The sequence below is a fragment of the Macrotis lagotis genome, chromosome 2 (assembly GCF_037893015.1).
Source record: "Macrotis lagotis isolate mMagLag1 chromosome 2, bilby.v1.9.chrom.fasta, whole genome shotgun sequence".
NCBI classification, from domain to species: domain Eukaryota; kingdom Metazoa; phylum Chordata; class Mammalia; order Peramelemorphia; family Peramelidae; genus Macrotis; species Macrotis lagotis.
The window spans coordinates 20,305,090-20,332,386 of record NC_133659.1 but is presented as its reverse complement, the minus strand read 5'-3'; the positions used below and the strand labels follow the sequence as shown (position 1 = coordinate 20,332,386).

At 38.8% G+C, this 27,297-nt stretch overlaps 1 protein-coding gene across 6 annotated transcripts in view; it reads right to left on the bottom strand.

The window, feature by feature from the left end:
- The window catches only part of OMA1 (OMA1 zinc metallopeptidase), a 300,900-nt gene that overhangs the window by 86,799 nt on the left and 186,804 nt on the right, over window positions 1-27,297 (bottom strand). For all 6 annotated transcript variants that reach the window (XM_074221328.1, XM_074221324.1, XM_074221325.1 and 3 more), the window contains one exon: window positions 13,142-13,243. The gene's annotated coding sequence lies outside the window, so the exon portion shown is untranslated. The remainder of the gene's footprint in view (window positions 1-13,141; window positions 13,244-27,297) is intronic.

Here is a 27,297-nt window from a genome sequence, read left to right as displayed (position 1 = left end):
TCAGTTCAGGCCAGCTTGACAGAGGGACTCTTCCTTTGCAGACATGTCACTGGGAAACAATGTACTCAGTTCAATAATTATGCACTTCTCCCCAATCACGTAGTTTTAGATGCCAAATCACCATGGTTGCCGAAAAAAATCCAAGAATGTTAATTAGTTCTCAAATTATCATTGATTTGATTTAATGTTGAATAAGCTTTGCCATTTATATTTAGGCAAGAACTGAAGAGCCTAAGTTCTCCAAAGGAATAAGGTTTTAAATAACTCACTGAGGCCTGCCTAGCCTTCTCTCTCTGTTGATGTTGAGAAATCAGACTGGCTGCTCTCGTCAGCTACAGATGAATGCCTGTGTGATTGAGGGCGAGGGGCCCAACGTCCTTGGGGTCTGGGCTTAAATGTCCTCAAAACCCCAAAGGCAGAGCAGCGCAGGCCAGAGTCAGAGGGCCTGTCTCACCAGATCAAGGGGCAAGACTCAAATCTAGTGTGAGTCTAGACAGGGAAATCATAGCCTAGTAGAGTCCTTTGAGATTCAGTTCCATTCAAACCAACAAATATTTATTAAAAGACGATTACTGGCTATTCCAGTCTCTGTATTCTACATCACGGAAACAAACCAAAATGAAATTGGGTCCTGGCTTCAAGGGGTTTATATTATACTGGGTGGAATATTCTACTAGGTATAACAAATACTCAGATAATAAGATACAAAGTACGTATATATATGTGTGTGTGTGTGTGTGTGTGTATGTATATTTATTTATTTATACACAGAAATATAATACACACGCATATGTATAAATGTATACACCAAGAGGAAGAGGCCCACTTACACTTCAGGGATGGACTGAGGGATAGATGGGGGGAGGGGAGGAGGAGGAGAAATAGGAGGAGGAGAAGAAGAGGAAGAAGATGGAATAAGGAAGGAAAAGGAAGAGGAGAAGAAGAAGAGGAGGAAGAAGAAGAGGAAGAAGAAGGAGGGAGAAGAAGAAGGAATAAGAAGATGATGATGATGATGATGGATGGACAGATAGACAGGCAGCTAGGTGGCAGATAGATGAATAGACAGAGTGGATGGATGGATGGGTGGGTGGATGGACAGGCAGCTAGATAGATAGATAGATAAGACAGATAGGTGTTTATACAAAGGCAGAAATATATCTAGATATAACAATAAAGACATACTCAAACATGAACCAGCAAATGAAAGCACTTTGACTTGAAATCTCCTAGATAGGCTATTTCCCTTTTGGATGCATTAGATATGTAGGAATTCACCTACGACTGAACACTGATTCACACAGAACTATATCTGATTTAAGTTTCTGATCCCTTAACCAATACATTAATTAACATTTATTAAACACATATTATGTGGCAGCACTGGAGATACAAAGACAAAAAACAAAAGACCTGCCCTCAAGGAGTTTACATTCTATCAAGGGGGAAGCATGTGTAGTATAAGTAAATTAAAAACATATACAAAGCAAATATGGGATACTTTTGGTCAGAAACAGACAGTAATGGGGTGGGGAGAGCTTTCTTTAGATGGTGGTATCCAAGCTGTGTCTTAAAGAAAGCTTGAGATTCTTCTGAGGGAGAGAGGTAAAAAGAAAGAAGTAATAGTTTCCAGTTTATATTGGTCAATAAACATTTATTAAGCACCAACTATAAGCCAGGTCCTACCTTTGAGAAACTCACACTCTAAAAAGGGAAATAAACTGCAAACAACAATGTACAAGCAAGCAAGAAACGGGTTTAAAAACAAGCTTTTTAACAGAGAAAAGACACTAGGATTAAGGAGCATTGAAGAAAGCTTCCTGTAGAAGATGAGATTTTAGTTAGAACTGAAAGGAAGCCAGAGAGAGGCAGAGATGAGGAACGATAAAGAGGCAAGTCTGAGGGACTAGAGGCAGGAAAGAGAATGCCTATTGTTAGTAACCCACAAGATACTTTCATAGACTGTAATTACTGTCAAATTTTGTGACCTCAAGCAATACCATACAAAGGATATTGGGTCCATGACCCTATTTGAGCTGGATAACAGGGGAATTGACAGGGAAAAGATTATCATCCCATTTTCCAAATGAAGGAGAGTTTCAGAGAAGACCAAGCAGGTAACTTAGCTAGTAAAATATGGTTCCAAAGTGCTCACCTGTTTCTCTGCCTCCTACTTGAGCAAATCCTCTTCCATCCCCACATTACTAGCTATATAGTCTTGGGTAGATCTCTTCTTCTCCCTAGGGGTTGATGGGAATGATCTTTGAGATTCTTTCCAGCTCCATGATCTCTTGAGATCTCCACGATCACCCTGTGAAGCATATCTATATCCATATCTATCTCTATATCTATCTATCTATCTATCTAATATATAATGTATATATATAAAATCTAAGCCCCAAAGAGGTACCGTGAGATGTCAAAGTCACACAATTGCCAAGAATTTGGGGCCAATTTTTCTGATTCTACATCCAGTTGACCTCCTAGGCTAGCAAACTCCTTTGTTGTTGCTGCTGTTGTTGTTGTTTTTAGTTTTTTGGGGGTTTTTTGCAAGGCAATGGGGTTGAGTGACTTGCCCCAGGCCACACGGCTAGGTCATTATTAAGCATCTGAGGTCGGATTTGAACCCAGGTTCTCCTGACTCCAGGGCCGGTGCTCTATCCACTGTGCCACCTAGCCACCCCTAGCAACCTCCTTTTATCTCATCTTTCTTTATAGAGGGTTGCGTTTTGTTCTTGCTGATAACTGCAGAGAAGCCTGAATGTTTGACTGGACAAATCATAAGGATTCAAACCGACATCATGTGGACTTCAAGTTCATCACCCTATGTACAATGCCATATTATTTATTTGGTCATGGTGGTGACAACGGCAATAATCCAGGTGCAGAACTTTCCTTGGTCAATGCAAGGCAGTATCTATTCCAGAATTCTTAGTCTGAGAGAGTTATCTGGGATACCTCCAAGTTCATCTGTGACTTGCCAAAGGTCACATAACCAGCTTGTCTCTAAGATGGCACTTGAACCTAGATCTTCCTGACTCTGAGGCTGGTTCTCCATTCACGATATCTCCCAGATCTATGTATGTATGCTTTACTGTGCCAGTAATCCAAATCAAAGTTTCAGGTCTTTACTTTGACAAAGCCCATCCAGCCCCTACCATCACATATTCTAATAATGACCGCTGCGTTTAATAGCAAAAAGCTTTGAACCAGTACACGAAATGAGACCTGAACATCCAAAATGCAAAAATGGCCTGGTGTTTATAGCTCATTTTCTTCAACATTCTTGCCATTTACTGGTTCATTGGCGCCGTGTTTCCTAATATCTGGCCAGGAAGAACGGTGCTTCGTGGGCACTCAGCATACATCCAGGCTGCCTTGTCAGCGCTTCTGGAAACTTGACCCCAGAGCCCCCACGCTCATTAGAATACAGCCTCACTTAGAGAGCCCTTCTGTCCTGTCCCATTTACGTAACAATTCAGTTCCGTTGAACAGTCTTCTCCCTTCCAAGAAATAGCCCAAGATGGAATTAGCATCTCATTGAATTAAACAAGAGAAGTAAATATGACATATTTTAATAGATAAAACTGACATCTGGAAATCACTATCTAATAATTCAGTTTGGAAGTAGGGGGTTAGAAGCTGTTTATGAAGTTTTTGACCTGGAAAATGAATTTTGTTTACAAAGCCTTCTCCCCCACCCCACCCCACTCCATTTCTTCATCTCAGCAAATAAAGTTGCTTTACTGTGGCTTATTAAAGGCCTTCATTTCATGATGGGTGGAAATTTAAGGAGCATGTAGACTTTGGTCAGCATAGCTCAGTGAGGGAATTAGTGGGGTGGCCTTGAAAAAGTTTGGGGACCTGGCACCATTTCCCATCCAATTCTCATCTTTGTTGCCATCTCTGATTTGAGTCATTCCAGTAGCTCAGGCACCAACAAGTCATTGGTCCAGTTACTCTGTGTATGAGGAAGATGAAACTCCATTGGGGAACATCAGTTAATGAGTTTGAACTTATGGCAAATCACTTAAAAATTTATCTGCCTCAGTTTATTCATCTACATAAAGAAGATAAGTACTCCCCTCCCCAGGTTGTTGTGAGGATCAGAAATATTTATAAAGCACTTTGTCAACCTTAAAGTGACATATAAATGCTAATTATTATCTTCATCTTCTCATTCTCCTCTGCTCCCTCTTCCCTTCTAAGAAGGATCTCAGTGATTGACAGATCTATCAGGGAAGGGAAGGTAGAATTTGTTTATGGGAACTATAACCAGGTCAAAATGATGTAATGTAGATGCAGGCAGGATAGAGATTGGGTTTTCTTCTCGCTGGATATCATGAAACCCCCAAAAGGAGCAGCATGGTCATCAAAGACCTGGGAGTCTGAAGACCCAGGTTTGAATCGCATCTAAGATATTTGCTACCTGTGTGACTATAGACTAATCACTTAATACTCAGTACCTCAACTTCTTTATCTGTAAAATGGGGATAAAAATACATTAAACATCTTATAGGGACATTGGGAAGAAAATGTTTTCTAAACCTTAAAACCAACATTAAGTTATTTCTGCTTCAGCGATGTTGGCAAAACATCAGTCACCAGGCAAGCATTTCTTGAAGTGTTCCCATGCTTCCAAGCAACATTCCATGTAGGTGCCCCTTCCCTCCTCCAAAAAGTACAAACAACCCTTGCCCACAAAAAGCTTAAATTCTGGTAAGGGAAAATGCACACATAACCACATACACACACACACACACACACACACACACACACACACACACATATATTCCTGCTGGCTCATTCATTGTATTTCTGCATCTTCCCTGTGACCTGATCAATTCAGAATCTAGGAGTAGCTTTCTTCCTTCGAATTTCCTAGGTAAAGTATGAGCTGGAAAGGACCTTTGAAGTCCTCAAAGTCCAATCCCTCCATTTTACAGAGAAGAGACTAAGGATCAGGAAGATTAAATTACTGTCCCAGGGTCATTCAGTGTTTGAGGCAGGAATCAAACCCAGCTCTCTACCCACTCTGCCACTCCTGTTCTCCCTGTCTAGTCTCTGTTGAGGAATAATTCACATTAAACTGAAGGTGACTGACTGAATCCTCAGTTAAAATATCACCTTGTACCTTCATTTGTCTCAGTTCCTCAACTCTAACTGGGAATAATAACGGCACCACTCTTCACAGATCATCAACACTTGTAGCACTCAAAAGTTCTGAATGACACAGTGTTTGGCACATAGTAGGTTCTTAATAAATACTTGTTTCCTTCCTTCCAAACCCTCTCACTATGTAAGGTGAATGGGTAGGCAGCCACGAGCGTTTATTAAGTGTCTACTCTATCCAGGCACTGCACTAAGGTAAAAGAGAGCCCCTGCCCTCAAGGAGATGAATGCAGGAGGTAACATGTACAAATAAGCTCTGGACAGATCATTGGAGATAGTGGAGATGAGAAGTTAGAGCCTCCCAACCATGTGACAGCTAGTGACAATGCCCAGCGTTTGGCTATGGAGAGCCATTGGAAAAGAACCCCATGAGGACTAGCGTCACGTACTACAGGGAGAGGAATAAAGTGTACAAAGGTTGGGAAGGTTTAAAGCATTGTGTCCATTTTAAGAACATAAGATGGAAGCTTTTGAGCTGGAAGGGATCTCCTAGGCAATGCAGATAGTAGCTAGCATAGGTACTATCCACCAAGGTCAGTGATTTGGCACATTCACATCCACATATCCTCACAGAGAGGCACCACCTGTGTGAACCTCTACAAACCTCTCTATGCTTCAGTTTTCTCATATGTAAAATGAGATTGTACTCAATGGAACTTATGATCTCTTCCATTTCTAAATTTATAATCTGAGACTCAGATACAATGACATCTATTGCTACTTAAAGGCTAGCCATGACTGATATTATCAAGAGCAAGTACAATTTTCCCATTTCTGAGATGAAAAAATTGTGATCCAATAAGGAAACTCTCTGCCAGAGCTTACACAGGCCCTGACTGGTACAGCTGAGGAAATGAAGCCTAGAGAGGTTGATTTGGTTGCCCAGTGGTACAGTCCTGGTAAAAATGGCAGAGTCTAGATTGGACCCTAAATTCCAGAACCCTGAAGCAGTGAAGCACAGATAAAAGAACCAGAGACCCTGGTTCCAATTCCCCATCTACTACCTAATATTCATTTGACTATGGGCTAGAAAGTCTTTTTTTACTTCCTTGGGCCTCAGTTTCCTCATCCATGAAAGCAAGAGGTTGAACTAGAATAGTGATTCTCAAAGGAGAAGTCAAAACTATTTTCTTAATAATATCAAAATATGGGGCAGCTAGGTGGCACAGAGGATAGAGCACCAGCCCTGGAGTCAGGAAGACCTGAATTTAAATCTGTACTTAGTCACTTAATAATTGCCTAGCTGTGTGACCTTGGGCAAGTCATTCAATCCCATTGCCTTAAATAAATAAAATGAAAAATGAAAAACTCTGTTATTAAAAAATACCAAAATGTTTTCATTTCTAATATGATAAACAACAAAAGGTATAATTCACATAAGCACTTTTATATAATTCACATAAGCATTGAGGTTCTCAATAATTTTTAAGAATGTAAAGGGGTCCTGAAAACAAGAGATCTGAGAACTGTTGGTCCAGTAAGATATGTACCTGGGAATCTCTGACCCCTCACACTCATCAAGGGTTCTCTCCACTCCACCATACTGCCTCACTAATGGCCCAAGACTAATTACATCATGAGTTACTATGGAAAGCATTGAGCTGAGGCAGGAGCTCTTGTGTGAACAATGGGAAAAACTCATTAGTGTAAAAACTAATCTCAGGAAAGACTTAACCTTTGCTCCTGGCTCCCATCCTCTGAGCCCTCTTCTCTCTCTCTTCCCTTTTTGTCTTCCCTTCCCTCCTGTCCCAGTCCTTTTCTTCCTTTTTTCCCCACTGGAATAAAATATTTCAGAGCTCCAGCCTCTGAGCCTGTCCCATTTAGGGCTTCAGTCAAGAAGTCTCTTTGAACCTAGCTCCCTGGCTTTCCCTTTCCCCAAACTCAGATCAGAGTCTGTGGCTTCAGTGGAGAATAAGACTATATAGTCCCCAAGGCTCCCTGCTTTACTGTGCTGCCTATGGGGCAGCAATAATCATTGAATTGGATGTACATGGATGGAGGTCATCTCATCCAATACTCTCATTTTACAAGGGAAACTGAAGCTCAGGGATACAAAGCAACCTCTCTGAGGTCCCACCGTTATTAAACAACAGCCAGATGCCTACCCAAAGTCTCTTCAATCCCAGTGAATTAATCAATTAGTCATGGTGAGATGGGTTCAGACCTCAACTCTAACATTTCTTACTCTTGGAAAAGTCTCTTCCCCACATGTCAAATAAGAAAATTGGGCTAGAAGGTCTCTAAAGTTTCTTCCTACTGTAACTCTATGAATCAACACAAAATTATTTGCCACCTACTAGGTGTTAAATGATGGGGATAGAAAAACAAAAGTGAGATTGTCCCTGCCCTCAAGAAGGCTGTATTCTTGTGAGGGGGAATGACATATACACACAGAAGCAGATTTTAAATAGGCCAATACTTACAAGATGGTTTGGGAAGGAGGACACTGGCAGGTGGGGTATCATTAGAGATGCATTTCGAAAGACCCTTGGGATTCTAAAAGGAGATGGGAATAGAGAACCCTACAGATGGAGCCTGGACAAAAGGAGGTGGGAAATTGAATGTAATATTGGCCAGTTTGGCAGGACCATAGGAGGAATGAAGGGAAGGAATATGGATTGAGTTTCAAAGATTTCTTGAGATTCAAATATTTGTATATCTAATCTGACTAGGGCTATTTTGTACTGCAAGATGCCATCAATCATTTGATAAACTCACTTTAGTGTCTCTGTCTCCCACATTTCTTTATGCCTTCTCCTTTTCCATCCCATTACCAACACCTATCTCTCCCACTCTCTTTTCTCTCTGTCTCTTTCCCTCCTTCTCCTCTTCTCTCTTTCTCTCTGTCTCTCTCTCTGACTCTCTCTCTCTCTCTCTCTCTCTCTCTCTCTCTCTCTCTCTCTCTCTCTCTCTCTCTCTCTCTCTCTCTCTGACTCTCTCTCTCTCTCTCTCTCTCTCTGACTCTCTCTCTCTCTCTCTCTCTCTCTCTCTCTCTCTCTCTCTCCATCCCCCCACCCACTCAAAAAGAAATATCATCTCTCCTTTCCTTCTTTTTCTTCCTTTCTTGCCACCAGACTTTCTTCCTTGCACTTCTTTAATTGTCTTCTTTCCCTTTACCCTCAGTTCATGGTCTCCTTCAGTCAACAATAATTTAGTGTGTATAAATGCATATGCACACATATGTACACACACACATGCAGATATATTTAAAGACACATGTATAAGCAAAACCCAACCACATTTGGGATTTTTTTCCCATTTGTTTTAGAAAGCAAAAAAACATTTTTCAAAGATTGCTATGTATTCAAACAGAACAAGTAGCATATACATTATATTGTAACATATGCACGTGGCTCATTCTGTTTCTTAAAAAAGGCTTATGATTTTTGTTCTTAATTAGAAAATGAAATGATGAACTTAAAAAAATCTCACCCTCTTAAGCAATATACAAAAATCCTAAATTAAAGTTGTATTGTAATGGGGCCCCCAATTACTAAAACTGTTGCTTCCCCAGGGAGCCAGATGTTGGTCATCAAAATAGACAAGGTTCTTCAGCTCCATTCATAGAAGTTCACCCACCATTCTCTCTCCCGTTCCATTGTTCTCCTGCCTGGGAACATTGTGCCCAAGTCCTGAGCTTTGGATTGCTCAGGAACAGACAATAATGGACAAAGATGGAGAAAAGGGAGCTGATGACTTAATGAGTTTGGCCCCTGGGTCAAGGAGCCTTAAACTCTAGTGGCTCTGTACTTTGTAAGTAGGATCTCCTTCTGGAATGAGGCAAAAGCATTTAGCAATGTCAACTGGACAGTGACCTCCCTTGATGTTAGCACACATCACTCTACCAGGGCAGCAGCTGGCTAAATTTGGTTTTAATTACTTCACAAGAGACTTTGTATGGTCATAGGTCAGATGACATAAGCAGACATGATGTAGCTTAAATATATGTACATATATATACATACATACACATTATATGTGAATGTATAGTTCTTGTATGTGTTCAGTCATTTTAGACTCTTCATGACTCTGGGGTTTTCCTGGCAAAGATTGCGGAGTGGTTTGCCATTTTCTTCTCCAACTCATTTTGCAGATAAGCAAATTAAGGCAAACATGGTTAAATGACTTGTCCAAGGTCACCCAGTTAATAAATATGGGAGGTTGGATTTGAATTCAGGAAGGTAAGTTTTCCTGATTCCAAGTGTGGCACTCCAGCCACTGTGCCACCTAGCTGCCCTACTTGACAGAATATACTAAGTGCTAAAATAGACGACTTCAACAGATCTTCGCCAAAATTCCATGAGAACTATTCTGACGAATTTCCAAGTAAAGAAATGGAGACTTGGAAATATACATCTTGACCAAAGTCCCATAGGAAACCAGCATCGAGCCCTGAAAACTGAACCCAGACCTCCTTACATAAAATATGGCCACTATGTTCACAATTCTCAGGAGAGAGACAATCAAGAGTCTTTTCATCAGTTTAATGACATTTGGTCAAAGTTGCAAACCTCAATGATGCAAGAATTGTCTGGGTTTGTAATAACCACATGGAGAGTTAAAAGCAGGACGGGAAGGGAACCCAGAGGCCAACTAGTCTCACCCCCTTCTTATTACAAATGAGGAAACTGAGATCCAGGGAGATCAAATGATTGGGGATCATAGAACCATTGTTCAAGAGCAAGAAAAGACCATCTTACCGATGAGGAAACTGAGGATCCAAAAGACATAGCAACATACACACTTTAACAAATCTATGTCAATGCAAACACTCTTTTCATGGCCATAAATTGAGAGTCTGACATTCCTGCTTACGTCCATGGGTTTTATTATAAATCCTCCATGGAGGATTGTTAGGCAAATCCTTACCATCTAGAAGTCTTTTTTTTTGTTTCCCCTTAGAATCTCAGGGGATATATTATGGTACTTGAGTTATCCTTCTCTTGTCTGTCCTTTTTTGTTACGTGACCAACTTCATCTCCTTAATCAGACATTTCAATCACACATTACATTCCTCACATACACACACACATCATGATAACATGCTAAGGTCTATTCATACACACTATGCTTCTTTCTGTTAGCTCTAGACATTTGAATAATATTAATTCTTCTGAACTCATTGTATTATGTTGTTTCCACCCAGCATCACCAGAATAATGGTAATTTTTTTTAAATGAAGTTTGTGACATGAGAATTTTGAGATGGTTGACAGTAGTATACAATTTCTCAGGGGTAGCTAGCTGTCATAGTGGTTAGAGTAGAGTCCAGAAGACCTGAATTCAAATGGGACCTTGGACATTTAGTAACTGTGTTAACCCCAGCAAACCACTACAGTATCTTTACCAAGAACATTCCAAATAAGGTCATCAAGAGTCAGTCGTGACTGAAAACAATTGAACATATACAATTTCTCAAAAGCAATCATTTTGGGCCACCCTCATTGGCTATATGAACTGCCCACGTAAAATCTGCATATTGATTGACAAGCTGTCTAGCATTTCAGAGAAAATGCAAATTTTTCATTCACTTTGTTTCTCTAATGTGGATGATTGACAGTCTGTTGAATTTTTGTGGATTTCATTACCGAGATTGTAGTATTTCCATGCTCATTACAGTTAATTCAATTAATTTGTGAATAAGATAAAACTGGAGACACTCCTCACCATTTTTTTTTCTTTTGGGCTGACTTTGCTTAAGACATTGCCATTTATATATGCTTTGAAAGGGGCACTATTCCATTCAAGTTTCATAATCCTGAAGTAAAGAATATAATTATTTTTTCTCCATTTTATACATGAGGAAATATTTAAGTAATTTGCCCATCATCACATGGCTGCTAAGAATCTGAGGTGCTTTTTTGAATGAATTAAGGTCTCCCGATTCTGATCCACAATCCACTATGTGATGAACCAAGCTCATTTTTCATAACCCTGGAAAACATTTTAGGTAAACATATGTCTCACTATTTTAATCCTCACTTAATTTCAACACTCAACAGATTGTTATGGTTTGGGGGGATGGCTCTCTACTTCTGTCATTGGTTCTTATATAATTTTTAATCTCCATGGGAGATGCCTTATTTGGAGAGACCTTTTAAAGCTGCATTTTATTCTTGGGAGTCAAATACTTTTTTTTGCAAGGCAATGGGGTTAAGTAGCTTGCCCAAGGCCAAACAGCTAGGTAATTATTAAGTGTCTGAGGCAGGATTTGAACTCAGGTACTCCTGACTCCAGGGCCAGTGCTCTATCCATTGCACAACCTCACCACCCCAAGTCAAATACTTTTTAAAAACCAATAGATAAAAATGCTACATACAGTGGGATCTTTATATCATTTACATTTCTCAGTCACTGGATGAACAAAAAGCTGTAGTCTTTTCTAGAAAATTCTGTAGGCAAAGCTATCTCTCCCCTCCCCATATCTGTAAAAGAATATCCTCTTATGCATTCACATAAAGATTTTAAAGATATTAGAAAGTAGGTATATGACATGGGTTTGTAGTTGTAAATATCTTCTCAGGCGCCTTTTTTGTAGAGGGAGAATTTGCTATTTTTTTTTTCAGAAAAAAGAAAAGAGGGGTGGCTAGGTGGCGCAGTGGATACACTGGCCCTGGAGTCAGGAGAACCTGAGTTTAAATCCATCCTCAGACACTTAATAATTACCTAGCTGTGTGGCCTTGGGAAAGTCACTTAATCCCATTACCTTAAAAAAATAAAACTAAAAAAAAGAAAACATACCCTGAATACTTTTAAAGTCCTTGCAACTCCAACAAGGATGTCCCTTATATGTATTTGGTATGATACATCCTGTCATACTTCCATAGTTCATCTTCCTAAATGGCATTGCCACTTTCTCTCGTCAATATTGAAGTGACAGAGTTTAAAATGTCTTGATTCTAACATCCTTGCTAACAGTAACCAAAACAACAACAATAAATAAGATAAATTAGATCAGCACAACAATGCTGGCAGATCTGTTCAGCTTTGGACCTGTTTGTTGCCTTTTCATGTAGAAATGCTATATGACCTATCAGATTGAATTAGGTCTCATGACATAATCTCTGAAGACTCGATGTTTCAATTATTGTTCCACTATTGTGCAAGAACAGTCGGCTCTTCTCCTTTCTAATCATTTACAGTTGAGCTCATGCTCTAAAATGAACCTGCACTTGGCTTCCATGTCTTTCTGCTTATCAATGAGATGGAGCATTTGCATCTCTAGCAGTTTCTAGATTCTATTTTTTATCTGGAGTCATTCTTTTGCAATGGGACACACTTCCCTTCGAAACAGTCATTATTAGAGTAGGTTTTTAAAATTTTAATTCATTTTCCATTTTCAGGGTCAACATCTTGCTTAGTTTGGGTGGGAGTTATATTGGAAGTCAGCGTCTTCTCGTCTTTATCTGTTCTAATTTAATATTGATTTTACTGTTTAGTAGTCAGTGATTTTACTGCTTACATAACTATTTCTGAAATAACCCCTGCATCAGGCCTTTTCTCTCTGTTAAGATATAATTAAATCTATTTTTATGATGGATGGCTCCCTCCTGAAGAAAATATTCATGATAAACTTTCTGAATGATCCACAAGTCTTCGCCCTAGTTCATTTCTTACTCCCAAACTTTATTTTCTAGTCTATGTGTCTTTGTCTTTTCCTGTGTTGTAATGAACTCACTAAACATCAAGGTATATGTTGATGTGATCTTTAATGGGACTTCTTAACCTTTTAATGCCATTTTCAGAGAAATATAAAATAAAAACACAGGATTTCAAAGGAAACTAGTTATGTTGATATAAGGTTCATATTTTTGAAAATGAGTCAACTGATCCGAAGTTAAAAACTTTTAGAAGGATCTTTCTAAATTATTCATAGGATTTCTCATACCAATATAAAATCTTGGTACAAAAGCAACATCCCTGAGGTCAGGAGGACCCAAGTTCAAATCCAGTCTCAGACGCTTGATACTTACTAGCATGTGACCTTATCCCTGTGCCACTGCAACCCTGATTGCCTCATATCCATGCCATCTCCAGTTGTCCTGATTCAAATCTGACCACTGGACCAGATGATTCTGTAGGAGAAAGTGAGACTGGTGACTTTAATACAGCACTCCCTCACTCAAATCCCATTCATGTGTTTGTCATGGCATCATGACCCTGATGTCACAGTCTTCTTAGAGTAAAAAAGGACAAACATCACCATCATTCATAAAAAGAACTACAAAGCTGGATGATCAAAACTCCCATAAAATAATACTTTTTTCAGATTCTGAAAAACTCAACAATATTCAGTCATTTTTATTCGCTTCTCTGAGAAGAACTATTTAACTATGACTTTTTATGACTGTGTTCATTTATGATGAAAATATTAATATGGATATGATTCAGTGTATATTTAGACAAAGGTGGCATATTGATTCTGTTTGGGAAAAGGTGGCATATTAAATGTTAACCATGGTTATGATGTTTATGGCTATGTGAACTTTGGGATTCATTGCCCTTTTTCAGCATTTATCACTAAGAAAAAGTATGGGATGAATGAAATAGTTATTTTTATAAGTTTCATGGGTTTCCATGATCAAAGTGCATGGCCAACCTTCTGGCAAGAAGCCTCCAGAGTTTAGCTACCCCACCTAGCAGACACACTAAATTGCTGGGCACTCAAAGCCTACCCAAAGTAGGAGAGCCTACTAGAGCTTAGGGTTCTTAGGAAATCTCATAAATTGACATCCAGATAAGACTTCTATGGTAAGAAGACATGTACATGAAATTAGAGTGTTCAAAGTAGGCTCAGGTTGCCTGGGATAGCTCAGCTAGGAATAATGGAATGAGACCCCAGTTCTATTTTGTTGGTTTTCATAACTGGGGTCACGATTAAGAGAGACAGCCCAGGACATTTGTATTGAGCTGATAGAAGTAACATTCTTGAACCAGCACAAGATGGAGCAGAGCAAATGTATTTGCTAAGAATGTTTTCTTTAACAACAAAAGTTGAGGAGCAGTTAAGTGGTACAATGTATAGAGCACTGGCCCAGAGTCAGGAGAACCTGAGTTCAAATCTGACCTCAAATACTTAATAATTGACTAGCTGTGTGATCTTGGGAAAGTCACTTAACTCCATGGCCTTAAATAAAATTTTTTAAAAAGTTGGAGCTTCAAAGATGATTAGATGCCACTATCATTCTAACCACAAATGATGCTGACTACCGATCTAGTGTCATTATTCCCATGGCCAAGTAGCTTCAGGGAAGTTTCTGGCCTCTGGGAGGAGTAAGGAGGATGAGTTGGAAAAGAACTGATGATTAAACCATCAAGAGACAGATTTGGATAAACCATGTTAGTGCCAGTTTGTCACCAGAAAATCACATAGTAATGTTTGGCTCTGAATTACTGGAGTATGATAGTGCCTCACAGACATGAGAGGAAATGCTGTCCAGAAGGTCAAGGACTCCCACAGTATCCAGACTATCATCAGAAGTTGTTTTCCAAATCATTCCATAGGGTGAATATGCTCTGGAAAAGGCAGTGAGTAGGATGTCTTTCCTCAACATTCCCTTCACTATAATAAACATATTGTGCAAGTCATATCATCATTCTTTAGATGTCCTGATCTCCCTCAATTATGAAGAACGTCAACCACAATAGCATGAAAAACTCAGTAGATCATTCACCTCTTTGGTCCAGACAGATGAGTGTTGATACCAGGACCAGGAAAGGTAAGCTTGGCACTTGGGCTTTTGTTCTCCCTTTCCATCCAGATATTTTGGGACAAATTCAGATGTTATCAATATTATAAGATATATGTGTAGATATATATATATAGATACATAGATAGAGATGACAGATAGAGATGATAGAGATAACAGATAGAGATGGAGAGAGAGATAGATTAGAGATAGAGATGATAGAGATAGAGATGAGAGAGAGAGAGAGAGAGAGAGAGAGAGAGAGAGAGAGAGAGAGAGAGAGAGAGAGAGAGAGAGAAATAAGACAGAGAGACCAATAAACAGGTAGTTAGGGAAGCAGAAAGATAATCATATATAGGGTAAAAATCACATTAGCTATTTTAAAGTTTAGAAATCGAGTAGAGAACTGTGTCTCATAAGAACTGCATCTTATATGACATTTTTTCACAACTGTTTTGTAGTTCTGCAAACAGAGGGCATCTCACAAATAGTTCTGTTAAAATAAGGCCATCTGTCAATTGGCAAAAGTTGCTCTCCATAGTTTGTGGCTGGTAGTTGTAAAGTCCTTTACATGGAGCATCTCATTTGGTCCTTAGAACAATCTTGTGAGGTTATGGTCAGTGAGCCAGCAATGAAATATTTATTAAGTACCTGTTGTTGTGTTAGGCCTTGTGCTAAACACTAAGGAAACAACTCTAAGAAGAAATCTAGACTCCTCAAGTTTGGTATTTAAAATTCTTAAGCAGGGGCGGCTAGGTGGCATAGTGGATAAAGCACCGGCCTTGGAGTCAGGAGTACCTGGGTTCAAATCAGGTCTCAGACACTTAATAATGACCTAGCTGTGTGGCCTTGGGCAAGCCACTTGACCCCATTTGCCTTGCAAAAACGTAAAATAAAATTAAATCACTTGCCTCCAAATGACCTTCCTAGTCTTATCACCCAAGATGTCCCTTCATGCACTCTACAATCCAGACTAATTGGCTTTCTTGATGTTCACTAATAATGATGATATTGATGACATGGATGATGAAGATGACGATGGTGATGATCATGATAACAATAATGATGGAGATGATAATGATGATAGTGATCTTGATGGTGTTGATCACGATAATAATGATGGTGATGATGGTGAATGACATGACAATGATGATAAGCATTTATGTAGCATATACTAAATATGAGACACTGTGTTTAATGTTTTCCAATTATTGGCACATTTCATCTTCATAACCACTTTGGGAAATAGGGGCTCTTATCATCCCCATTCTGCACAGGCTTTCTTCTGTGCCTAGAAGTTTCTGCTCCTCCATTTCCAATCTTGGAATCCCTCTCATCTTTCTAAGTTCAACTCAAAAGCCTCCTTCTACATGAGGTCATTCCTATTCCCCACCGCTACCCCAATCCCCAGTTAAGATAATCTTACTCTTGTTTCATTCTATCAGTTCTCTATACGTCTTGCACTATTTTTATACTTGTCAACTTCCCCATTAGACAGTAGATGCCTGATGGCAAAGATAATCACATTATTATCATTTGACTTTATGTCATCCAGCACTGAACTGGGCCTTTCAGATAGTGCACGCTTAATAAATATTTGTTGCTTATGTATAGGTGTGCATATAGCAATATCTGTATGTGCAGATAGATATTTGGGTGTTCCCTATACATTATGTAATATACAGATGTGTATATTATTTGTCTATTTTATACATATATATATGAATATGCTGATGCTCCCACGATATATGTAAACCTACATGGAGTAGCCAGGTAGCACAATGGATAGAGCACCAGGTCCGGAATCAGGAAGACCTAGATTCAAATCCAGCCTCAAACACTTAATATCTGTGTGACTTAACCCCTGTTTGCCTCGGGTTCTTCATCTGCAAAATGAGGGTAATAACAGCGCTCACCTTTTAAGGTTGTTATGAGGATCAAGTGAGATAATAATTATAAAGCACAGTGTCTGCATTGTAGTAGGCGCAATATAAATTTTAACTATTTTACAGATATGGTGTACATACATTATGCCATTCAAAGTTATAAACTTATTACATTTACTACCTATGCAATATCACTATCTATGTGACCCTGGGCAAGTCACTCCATCCTGTTTGCCTCATATGTGATTATATTATAATCAGATTATATTATAATCATATGTAATTATATTCTAATCAGATTCTTTGGTTCATTGTTTAAAAATGTCAGATGTCTGATTTGTTTGTTCAGTCATTTTTGTGACCCCTTTTGGGGTTTCTATGTAGAGCTACTGTAGTGGTTTGCCATTTCCTACTTCAGCTCATTTTGTAGATGAGGAAATTGGGGCAAACAGGTTAAGTGACTGGCCCATGGTTTCCTCATATGTAAAGTGAACTGAAGAAGAAAATAGCAAACCACTTCAGTATCTTTGCGAAGACAATCCCAAATGGGATCATGAGGAGTCAGAAATGACCGAAAATGATTAAACAACAACATCATTATATTATACATTACATTATTATATAGAATAAAGTATTATTATATTATACATTATAAATTATTATGCATTAATATGTTGCATTGCATACATGGTTACATATATGCATGTGTGTATGTATGTGTGGTGACTACCATTTATGTATAAATATAGGTTATGCTAATATGCATGTATACATATATTTCTATAGGTTTATGTATGCATGCATGTGTGTTTAGATTATTTCATTCTGTGTCTTTGCATCCCTGATAAATTCTGATCAGTTGATTCATTGGTTGGATTTAACCAAAGCTCTTGTCATCATCAGTTCCCCTAGCTCTGACATACATCCTCTGCAAGTAATGAAGCAGCATAATCTCCAGACAAACACAGTCACCACTGGATACCAGGTGGGTTGGCCGGCTTGATCCAAAACTCATCAGTTCCTATTAGGTGATTTCACCTAATGATGTTAGCACAACTGCCATCTGCCTGCCTTCAATTCAGCTGCTTTCTGGGGACCCAGACCCTCAGAAGACTCCCAAGGGAATCTCATGTCTACTAGGAGAGGCTCCACTTGGGAACAGGGAGACTCCACAGTTCCCTTTCTACTCTTCCAAAATCAGAAGCCAGCCCTGGAACATTCTGAGCAAACCTCCCACAAGCTTCTGAAGATATCTATATATATTTTAAAATATTCTTTTTCGCAAATGACAGAGTCCTGACTCTTATTATGCAGATTTCTACTTATTATTGGTGAGAATGATTTATTTTTATGTATTTATCACCTGAATCTATTTTTTTTGGCGGTGAAAATATAATTAAGAGAACAAAGCCATCTCTTTACATAAATAGGAAACCGCTTAACACTACTCATTTGTTGTCAGTTGCTATTGGGATAGAGACTGTTTCAAATGCCATCCCCAATTAGTAGTCCTTTATTTCATCAAGCTAAGCAACAGGCTCCAATGCATAGTTGGAGGTCGTCACAGATAATGAGCTTGTGGTCTGCTTAGAAGTCAATGCATAAATTAATAGAGCTGATGATTCATAACATCTGCTTTGAGATATCTCTTCTGAACAACCAGAAAACACCTTTCAGAGGAAAAACTGGTTTGTTTTGTTAGTCTTATTATTAAGATAATGAGAAGATTTTGAGCTGGAAACAACTTTGAGATCACCTGAGCTTCTCAAATCCCCTGATCAGTAATGGTCTTTCCTGCTGAGACTGCCTCTATTGGCAACCAAGTAGAGACATAGTTCATAGAACTCTGGGCCTGCAGTCAGGAAGACTCGTCCAAATCTGGCCTCAGTCACTTAACCTGTTTGCCCCAGTTTCCTAATCTGTAAAATGAACTGATGTAGCAAATGGCAAGCCACTATAGTATGTCTACATAGAAAACCCCCAATGGGGTCACAAAATGACTGAACAAACAAATAAATCAGACATCCACCATTTAAAACAATGAATCAAAGAATCTGATTATAAGTAGACCAACCTATACCTGGTCAAGGATGCCCTTCACATACTACCTAACCAGAACTATGGTACATAAAGACCTCCAATGGGGGCAAGAGCATCCACCTCCTCCCAAGGCAGCTCATTTAACTTTGGGATGGCTCTAAGGAAGGTTTTTCTGAACTCAGCCCTAAATTCGCTTCTCTTAAAATTTCCCTTATTGCTCCTATTTCAGTTTTCCAATGCCAAGCAAAACATCCTACTCTATCTTCTATCTAAAAAACTCCTACACATTCCAAAATAGAAATTATATCCCCCCTTCAAGTTTTCTATTCTTGAGGCCAAAGGAGACTAGCAGTGACTTCTCATTCTATCACTGAACCAAAAGTCAATGAGGACTCTTCACTGAGAGCATTCTCATGTTTTATCTAGATTTGGTATTGTCTTCCAACCCCAGAACAGTGCTCTTTACACAGTAGGTTCTTAATATGTTTTTCTTAAAGGAAAATGATCTTTAAAAGTTCAAAACTAAATCATAGGAAAGGGTCAATAGCAGATCTTAAACCATATATAAAAGAAAGTAGCCATACCCAGTGATGCCTTTGTGAGATAGGAATGAGTCCATTTAGTGAATTAGTGAATTAAATGTAATTTAGTGAATTAAATGTAATTGTCCAAACAATATATGGCTACTTCCTCAAATGTCTCTTTAAAAAATAAGTTTAACAGCTCAATCTGCTGGTTTGAGTAGATCCAGGGAAGAACCGTATTCAAAGAAAAAACCAGCTCCTGCTGAGACTTATAGAAGATTCATGGAAATGGAGAAGAAAAGGTCTCTTTTATGTTGAACTGGGAGAACAGAAGCATAAATGGAGGCAATGCACCAGGGCTAATACACCAAAAATGAAGTTGTGTGGGCATGTCAGGTACAAGAAATGCTGGGACAAGTGCTCTGTCATCACAACACTCCAGACAAGAGGCGCCAAGGTAGAAATTCCTTATCTCCTCTCTTCTTGAGCTCCCTCCTGAAATCTTTATCCCCCCCAGGTACATGAGGAAAGTCTGTTTACCTTCCCATGTTTTAAAATACTTCCTTCTCTTTATGATCAGAGTTAATCATAAGAATGTGCTAGTACTTGTTAGGTAAACACAATTGGAAGAAGGAAATAGAGGATCCCTGGAGAAAAGAGATTTAAGTAAAATTTAATGCAGAGGAATTTTGCCAGAGGTTTATATCAGACGGGGGCTCAGAGATTAAAACATATAGGGAATTACAAATTCTTTTCTTTCCACCTTCCCAGAAAAAAGAAAGAATATTTATATTGTGAATCACACAGAGGTAATGAGTTAGTAAGATAGGAGTCAATAAATGTGACTGAATGACTTCCCTTACCACTCTACCTCACGATGCACAATATGTAATATTCAGGGGTTAGAATTATTATTCCATACCCATCACTGTTTATAAAGGAGTGAGAGTTGATCTATGGGACAGAAAGGATGAGGACTGACAATAAGTATCTCAAGGAACAAGTCTTTCCTACCATAAGGCTGCCAATAGTTCTACAGAAAGGCAAGGAGAAGCCAGGACTAGGTTGATGTCCCCTAAATTCTCTTCCTGCTGTGGCTATAGGTTTGGTTGTGCCAAGAAGCAGAAAAGCAAATATAATAAGATCTCACTAAGAGAGAACATTGTCATTTCTGGGGAGTATAGATTCCTGGTTCATCTTTCTTTGTTTATCTACAATTATATTTCCATTTTGTCCTTGGGGAAGTCCAATGTATAAGGCCACTCAAGTTTCCTTCTTAGTGTAAAACCCAATAATGCAATTGGGTGACAATGATTCTATGCCACAAGTTCCTTCATAGCACTTTCTCAGCCTTTACTCATACTTTTGGTCTTGCTTGTCCCAGAGGACATATGACACTGATAATTAGTACTTGAGGGAATCTGATGATAATCTAGCACTCAGTTTTTACTTTGAGTAGATTGCCCACATGGGAGACATCATTGGAAAGGACATTGACACTTGGGTTCAAGTCCCTAATCATGAGGGCAATTCATTTCACTTCTTAGCACCTCAGTTTCCTCATCTGTAAAATTAGGATATTTCCATGAGTTTTGAGGAAATCATAGGATAAAAAAGTGAAGTGAATAATGCCAGCAACTGTAACTTCTCAGTGTGTTTTGGTATCATTACAAATATTTCCAGATTATTCCCATGCCATGAAATACCTAGTAAGAAAGCAAGACATGAAACAAATAACATGTCTAAATGTCTATGCAACATTCTACACCTGTTGTGCCACTCCTCTCTTTTATTTTTATATTATCAGAAATCTGTTTTCTCTCCCTCCCACTTCTGGGTACAGTGAAAGAAAAGAGAGAAAAGAAAAACAAATTCCTTGTAACAAACATGCATGGGCTAACAAAACAGATCCCCTCATAGGTGCTATGCATACATGTACATATGGTTATGTATATACATATACAGACCTGAAAATCTTGCACCCTACAATCAGGGACAATTTGGGAGTATCTGTGATGGGAGAACCTTCTATATTCAAAGAAGGAATTGTGAAGTTTAAACAAAGACCAAAGACTATCACCTTTTTTTTAAAAAAGGGGGGGTATTTTATTATATAATTTTGCTATCTCTTATATTTTATTTATTCCTTGAGAATATGATTTCTTGGGGCACAGAAAATTAAGTGTTCAGTGAGAACACAATGTAACACACTCGGGTGATTTTAAGTGGTGCAGTGGATAGCTGAAGTCAGGAGTACCTGAGTTCAAATGCGACCTCAGATACTTAATCATGACCTAGCTGTGTGGCCTTGGGTAAGTCACTTAACCCCATTTGTCTTGCAAAAACCTAAAAAAAAGATATGATTTCTCTTTCAACACATTCAATTTTGATCAATGTATAGCATGGAAACAATGTAAAGACGATCAGACTACCTTCTGCAGGGGGTGGGAGGAGGGAAGCGAAATTGGGGGGGGGATTGTAAAACTCAAAAAACAATAAAAAAATCTTGTACCCTAAATCCATCACCTCCCACTTAGGAGAAGGAGTGAATTGTTCATTCTTGGTCTCCTTGAATGGTCATTGTATTAATCATAGTTCTTGGAGCTTTCCAAGTTTTTCCAAGCTTTACAGTGTTGTTATTGTATAAATTGTTCTCCTGGTTCTGTTCACTTCAGTCTTCATCAGTCTCTGGATAACTGCTTCCTGATTTTGAGATGACATTAAATGGAGAGGGATGGCTAACACAGTGGATCAAAAAAAGAGCTTGACAGTGAAGAGTATTATATCAACTCTAAAATGATGAAATTTAAATGCAATAAATTTCAAGTCTTGAGTTGGAAAAATTCTACTTCCTGAGCACAAGATAGGAGCAATTTGACTAGAAAATAATTTGGAAAAAAAAATCCAATGGGGTTAACAGTCTTCATGCTCTATGAGGCAAGAGTATAACAACAGTGGCTCTCTGGGTACTTTATTATCAAAGCATCATAGATTTAAAGACATAAGGGACTTTAAAGGTCAGTGAGTTCAAACTCCTGATTTTACAGATGAAGAAATTAAGGCTCTTTTAGTCCCTATCAGTAGGTAGGACAAGGGATTTGTTCCTCGTTGACAGAGAAGGAAACTAAGACACAGAAAATTAAGTGTTCAGTGAGAACACAATGTAACACACTTGGTGGCCTAGTGATTCCATTTCTCATAAACTGGATGTGTTATTGTGTGTATAGTGATTAATGTGCATATGACTTCATGGATAGAATGTTGATCATGAAGTTGAAAAAACTTGGTTCAAATACTATCCTGAACACATGCTAGTAGTTTCTGAATCTCAGTTGCCTTATCTGTAAAATACAAAAGATGTTCTAGATGATTTCTAAAGTCCATCTCCAATCCCACGCATATGTGCATTATATGCCTCCATGATCCTGTGTTTATGATGTCTTTCATTCTTTGTACTCAAAGTCCCACTATCTGACATATTTGTCGGTTAATTGGAAAAAGTGTTTGGCCTTTGATTTACATGATTTCTGACTTTTGATAATAGCATTTTATCCTAGATAATCTCCCTGAGCCACAGTTTCTTCCTCCAGGAAATAGGAATATTAACAGTTGTCTTGCAGTAGTGCTTCATAAAACTTATGGAACTATAGAAATAGAAGTTATTGTCCCACTGGAAGAAGAGAACTAAATAATTTCATCTCTAAATGGGGCCATCCCATTAATAAGACTACAGTACAGCCTGAAGGAGATAACTTCAAATATAAAACTCAGCTCCCTGGACTTCACCTTCTTCATCTGTATAGTGAGGGGCTTGGACCAGTCATCTCTCAGGTCCCCGCCAACTCTAATGCTTTATGAGTCAGTGGATGCCATTAGAACTGCTGAAATTACGCAGAAGGATGAGTCAGGATTGGAATTGCCCAAATGAGCTAGCTGGCCTGGATTTAAGTCATTAGGTTTAATGGATTTGCTATCAATAAGCAATGCCTATGGGCTACAGTGATCAAAAGCATCCTAATGAGTACACGGATAGATAGACAGAGAATTAGAATCTGACCTAGATTAACATAAAATAAGACTACTCTTAGATGGTTTCTCATACTAGTCTCAATTCCCAGAGGCTGACCATTGGCACTCTAAACATGCTTTGAGATCTTTTGTTTTTCCCGTGAGATCATAAAGTTAGATCTGGAAGGGATCTTAAAAATCCCTTCCTATTTTTGTTCTGATGAAACAGAAACCCAAAGGGATGAGGTGACTTGACCAAGGTCATGTGGGAAGTGGGAAAGACAGGATGTGAAGCCAGGGCTGCTAACATTAGATCCAGTTTTACTCCTGAAATGTTGAAGGTAAGGACAACTAGGTGGTGCAGGGTATAAAGCACTGGCCCTGGAGTCAGGAGGACCCGAGTTCAAATCTGACCTCCAGACACTTAATATTTGCTAGGTTGTGTGACCTTAGACAAGTCAGTCTAACCCTATTGTCTTGCAAAATCCAAATATCCAAATATACATACATTTTATATATATATATATATATATATATACACATATATGGTTATGGTATTTTGAAAACATTGTGGATCAAAGAGTAATAATATCTGGAGTATTACTGCTACTACTACTACTATTATACTACTACTACTACTATTACTACTACTACTACTTGGGCAAGTCTCTTAACTTGTGTAAGTATCAGATGTGAAATGTAAAATAAGGGGCTTGAACTAGTCCAATTTTAAATCAAAAAATTGGTCATTGGTCACAACCATCTCCACCCTCTTGCAGAGTGACAGCAGGATACTTATCATCATGGGATGGTCAGAGGAAGGGGGGCAGCCAGTGATGGGGAACAGAGCCAAATGTGCTGGCCCCCCACAGACTGAATTCAGAATCTCAGGCTGAGCAGGGCTTCCTCACCAATCTGTTCTTCAGACTGTAGCCAGACTTACATTTCTACCCTGCAGAGATCTGATCATGTCAGTCCTCTGTTCCAAAAACTGGTTCTATTAATCATCCTGTTTTGTACTTTCTACTTTCATTGGTCTCTGACTTGACACGTATACATTGGAAGTTTTATCTCTTCATTTTTCTTTTCAGTTTAAACCTCTCATGCTTAAATTTACAAGACTCTGAACTCTCCTCCTTCCTCCTCCCTCCTCCTCCTTCTTCTCTCTCCTCTCTCTGTCTCTCTCTGTCTCTGTGTCTGTCTGTCTCTCTCTCTCTCTCTCTCATTGCTCTCACTGACCCATCCTGATTCATACTCCAACATTCCCCCTTTTCAATTAATAAATATTTCCAATGTGCTTACTGTTAGTCATTGTATTAGGAGTGGAGATACAGGGAAAAGAATGAAATAATCCCTTTTCACAAAGAACTTACCCTCTAATGAGAGTGGCAAATACATATAAAAACATATATAGAATAAATATAAAATGAATAAAAACAAATAAATACAAGTTGGAGGAATAGGGGATATCAGGAAAGGCTTCAGGTAAAAGATAAGGCTTGATCTGAGTCTTGACGAGAAAAACTACCTAATTAAGGAAGTATCCTCAATAGGGGATCAACCAGTCCCAAGATATGAAGACGGGGGAGTCGAATATCAGCCAGTTTAGCTGATCATAGTGTGGGAGGGAGAGAAAACAGCTTTCTGATAATATAAAAATAAAAGAGAGAAGAGTGGCACAACAGGTGTGTAATGCTGCATAGACTTTTAGACATATTATTTGTTTCATGTCTTGTTTTCTTACAAGGAATTTCATGGTATGGGAGCCAGTTTGGCTGATCGCAGTGTGGGAGGAGAAGCATTGCCAAAAATGCTGGAAAGATAGGTCACAGTCAAATTGGTAAAAGCTTGGAAACATCCAAGAACTAAGGGTCAACCGGTATTTACTGAGTAGGGGAATGATCTAGTTAGATATTCTTAAGGAAAATTAACTCAATGGCCATTGTTGGTGGTGCTGGTCCTTCATTTTCTAAGAGGGTCAATGACATCATGAGATAAAGATTTACTCATGAACTGATTTTAAGTGAGGCCAAGTTGCACAAACTCACCAACCTTACTCTCTCTTCCAGAGTCATTGAAGTCCAGCAGCAAGACAAAGGCAGGAAGACTGTCCATAGCAGCAACATGCAGGATTGATAGAAGTAGTGGATTTGATGAAACAGACCATCTTGAGGCTGTTGAATAATGAGCTATGGGAGTGGAGTTGACCTTGATTCTCAAAGGTTCTGCCATCTGAGCATAAACCCTGGCAGATTAGAATTTCTGGGTAGAATTCAAACCTAAATCCAGTGTTGAACCATCCTGTCTGTCATCTGAAGACTAGCCACCTTAAGTTTGGAAAAGTTCCTACTGAAAGACTGACCAGCCAGTGATGAATTTTCTTATAAACTATTCATGAAGACATCGACAAAGAGATGAAAGGAATGAGAATGTGGAGGAACTATCATCTCCCTGAAAGAAAGGTCTTTGTCCAGTCTGGATTACAATTCAGTGGACCAGACTTCAGAATTCATACTGGTAGTGGTAAACATACAATCTAGGAAGCAGTTAAAGCTGGCTTCAAACTTTGGCTCTGGAATTTACCAGCTGGGTGACAAGTGACAAGTCATTTCAGTCCCAGGACTCAGATTAAGTTCATCCTGCTTCAGATACTCACCTAACTATGTGAATCTGGAAGAGAGAGAGAACCTCTCTCAGTCTCAATTTCCTCATCTATAATATACAGGAACAAAAATAGCATCTACCTCGCAGGATTACTGCAAAGTTCCAATGAGATAACCTACATAAACTTCTTTGCAATCTTTAAAACTCCAAGAAATACTAGTTCCTATTATTATCATTATTGTGAGTTTTGTTTCTCAGCTCTAAATTAAAAGGGTTAGATTAAATGATCTCCAAAGCTTCTTTCTTTTCTTTATTCCACCCTTCCCTAGCACTTATGATAATAACAGAGATTAGAACATGGTAGGTACTTAAAAAATTTTTTATAAATGATTTATAATAGAATATTTAAATATTTTGTATAACAAATAAAAGAAGTAAAGCTGTTTAGCTATATTTCTGAGGCCCATTTCAATGAGCAAGCATTTATTAAGTGGTTACTGTTTGTCAAGAGATATCCTCGGGGCGGCTAGGTGGCACAGTGGATAGAGCACTGGCCCTGAAGTCAGGAGTATCTGAGTTCAGATGTGACCTCAGACACTTAATAATTAACTTAGCTGTGGGGTCTTGGGCAAGCCACTTAACCCCATTGCCTTGCAAAAAACCTTAAAAAAGAGAGGGAGAGATCCTAAGGGCTAGGGAGACAAAGAAAAGCAAAAATATGACTCCTTCCCTCAAGTAGTCTATATTCTAATGGGGGGAAGGGAGACCTATGAATGAATAACTATGTTTATGCAAGAAATAAATACAGTCTAAATGGAAGCCTGGAAAGGTCTCTTACAGGAGTAGGATGTGAACCAAGGAAGCTAGAAGGTGAAGACATAGAGAGATTATATTCTAGGCATGGGAGATAGCAGAAAGCCACAGAGTCTGGAGATGAAGGACTATGTAGAACAATCATCAGGGAGGCTAGTGTTCCAGAATTTGTAGAATATACAGAGAATAAAGTAAAAGATTAGAAAGCTAGAAAGGCACTGGTTGTAAAGCCAAAAAGGTAGGTATTACATTTGATCCTCAAACTATCACGAAGCCAAAGAATTTTATGAAGTGAGGATGACATGGTAGTTTTGACCTTTAAGAAAATGGCTTTGGCAGCAGAGTGAAAGGTGAACAAGACCGGACAGAGGCTTAAGACAAGTATACACTTACATTAGTTCAAACATGAGGCAATGAGGCCCTTTGCCAGCAAAGAAGTGAGGTGAGTGGAAAGAAGGGTCCTATACTAAAGATGATAACATAGGAACAATAAGATTTAGCAATATACATAGTAAGGGTAAATAAGGAATGAAGGATGACAACCAAGATCGGAAGCTTGGGAGAC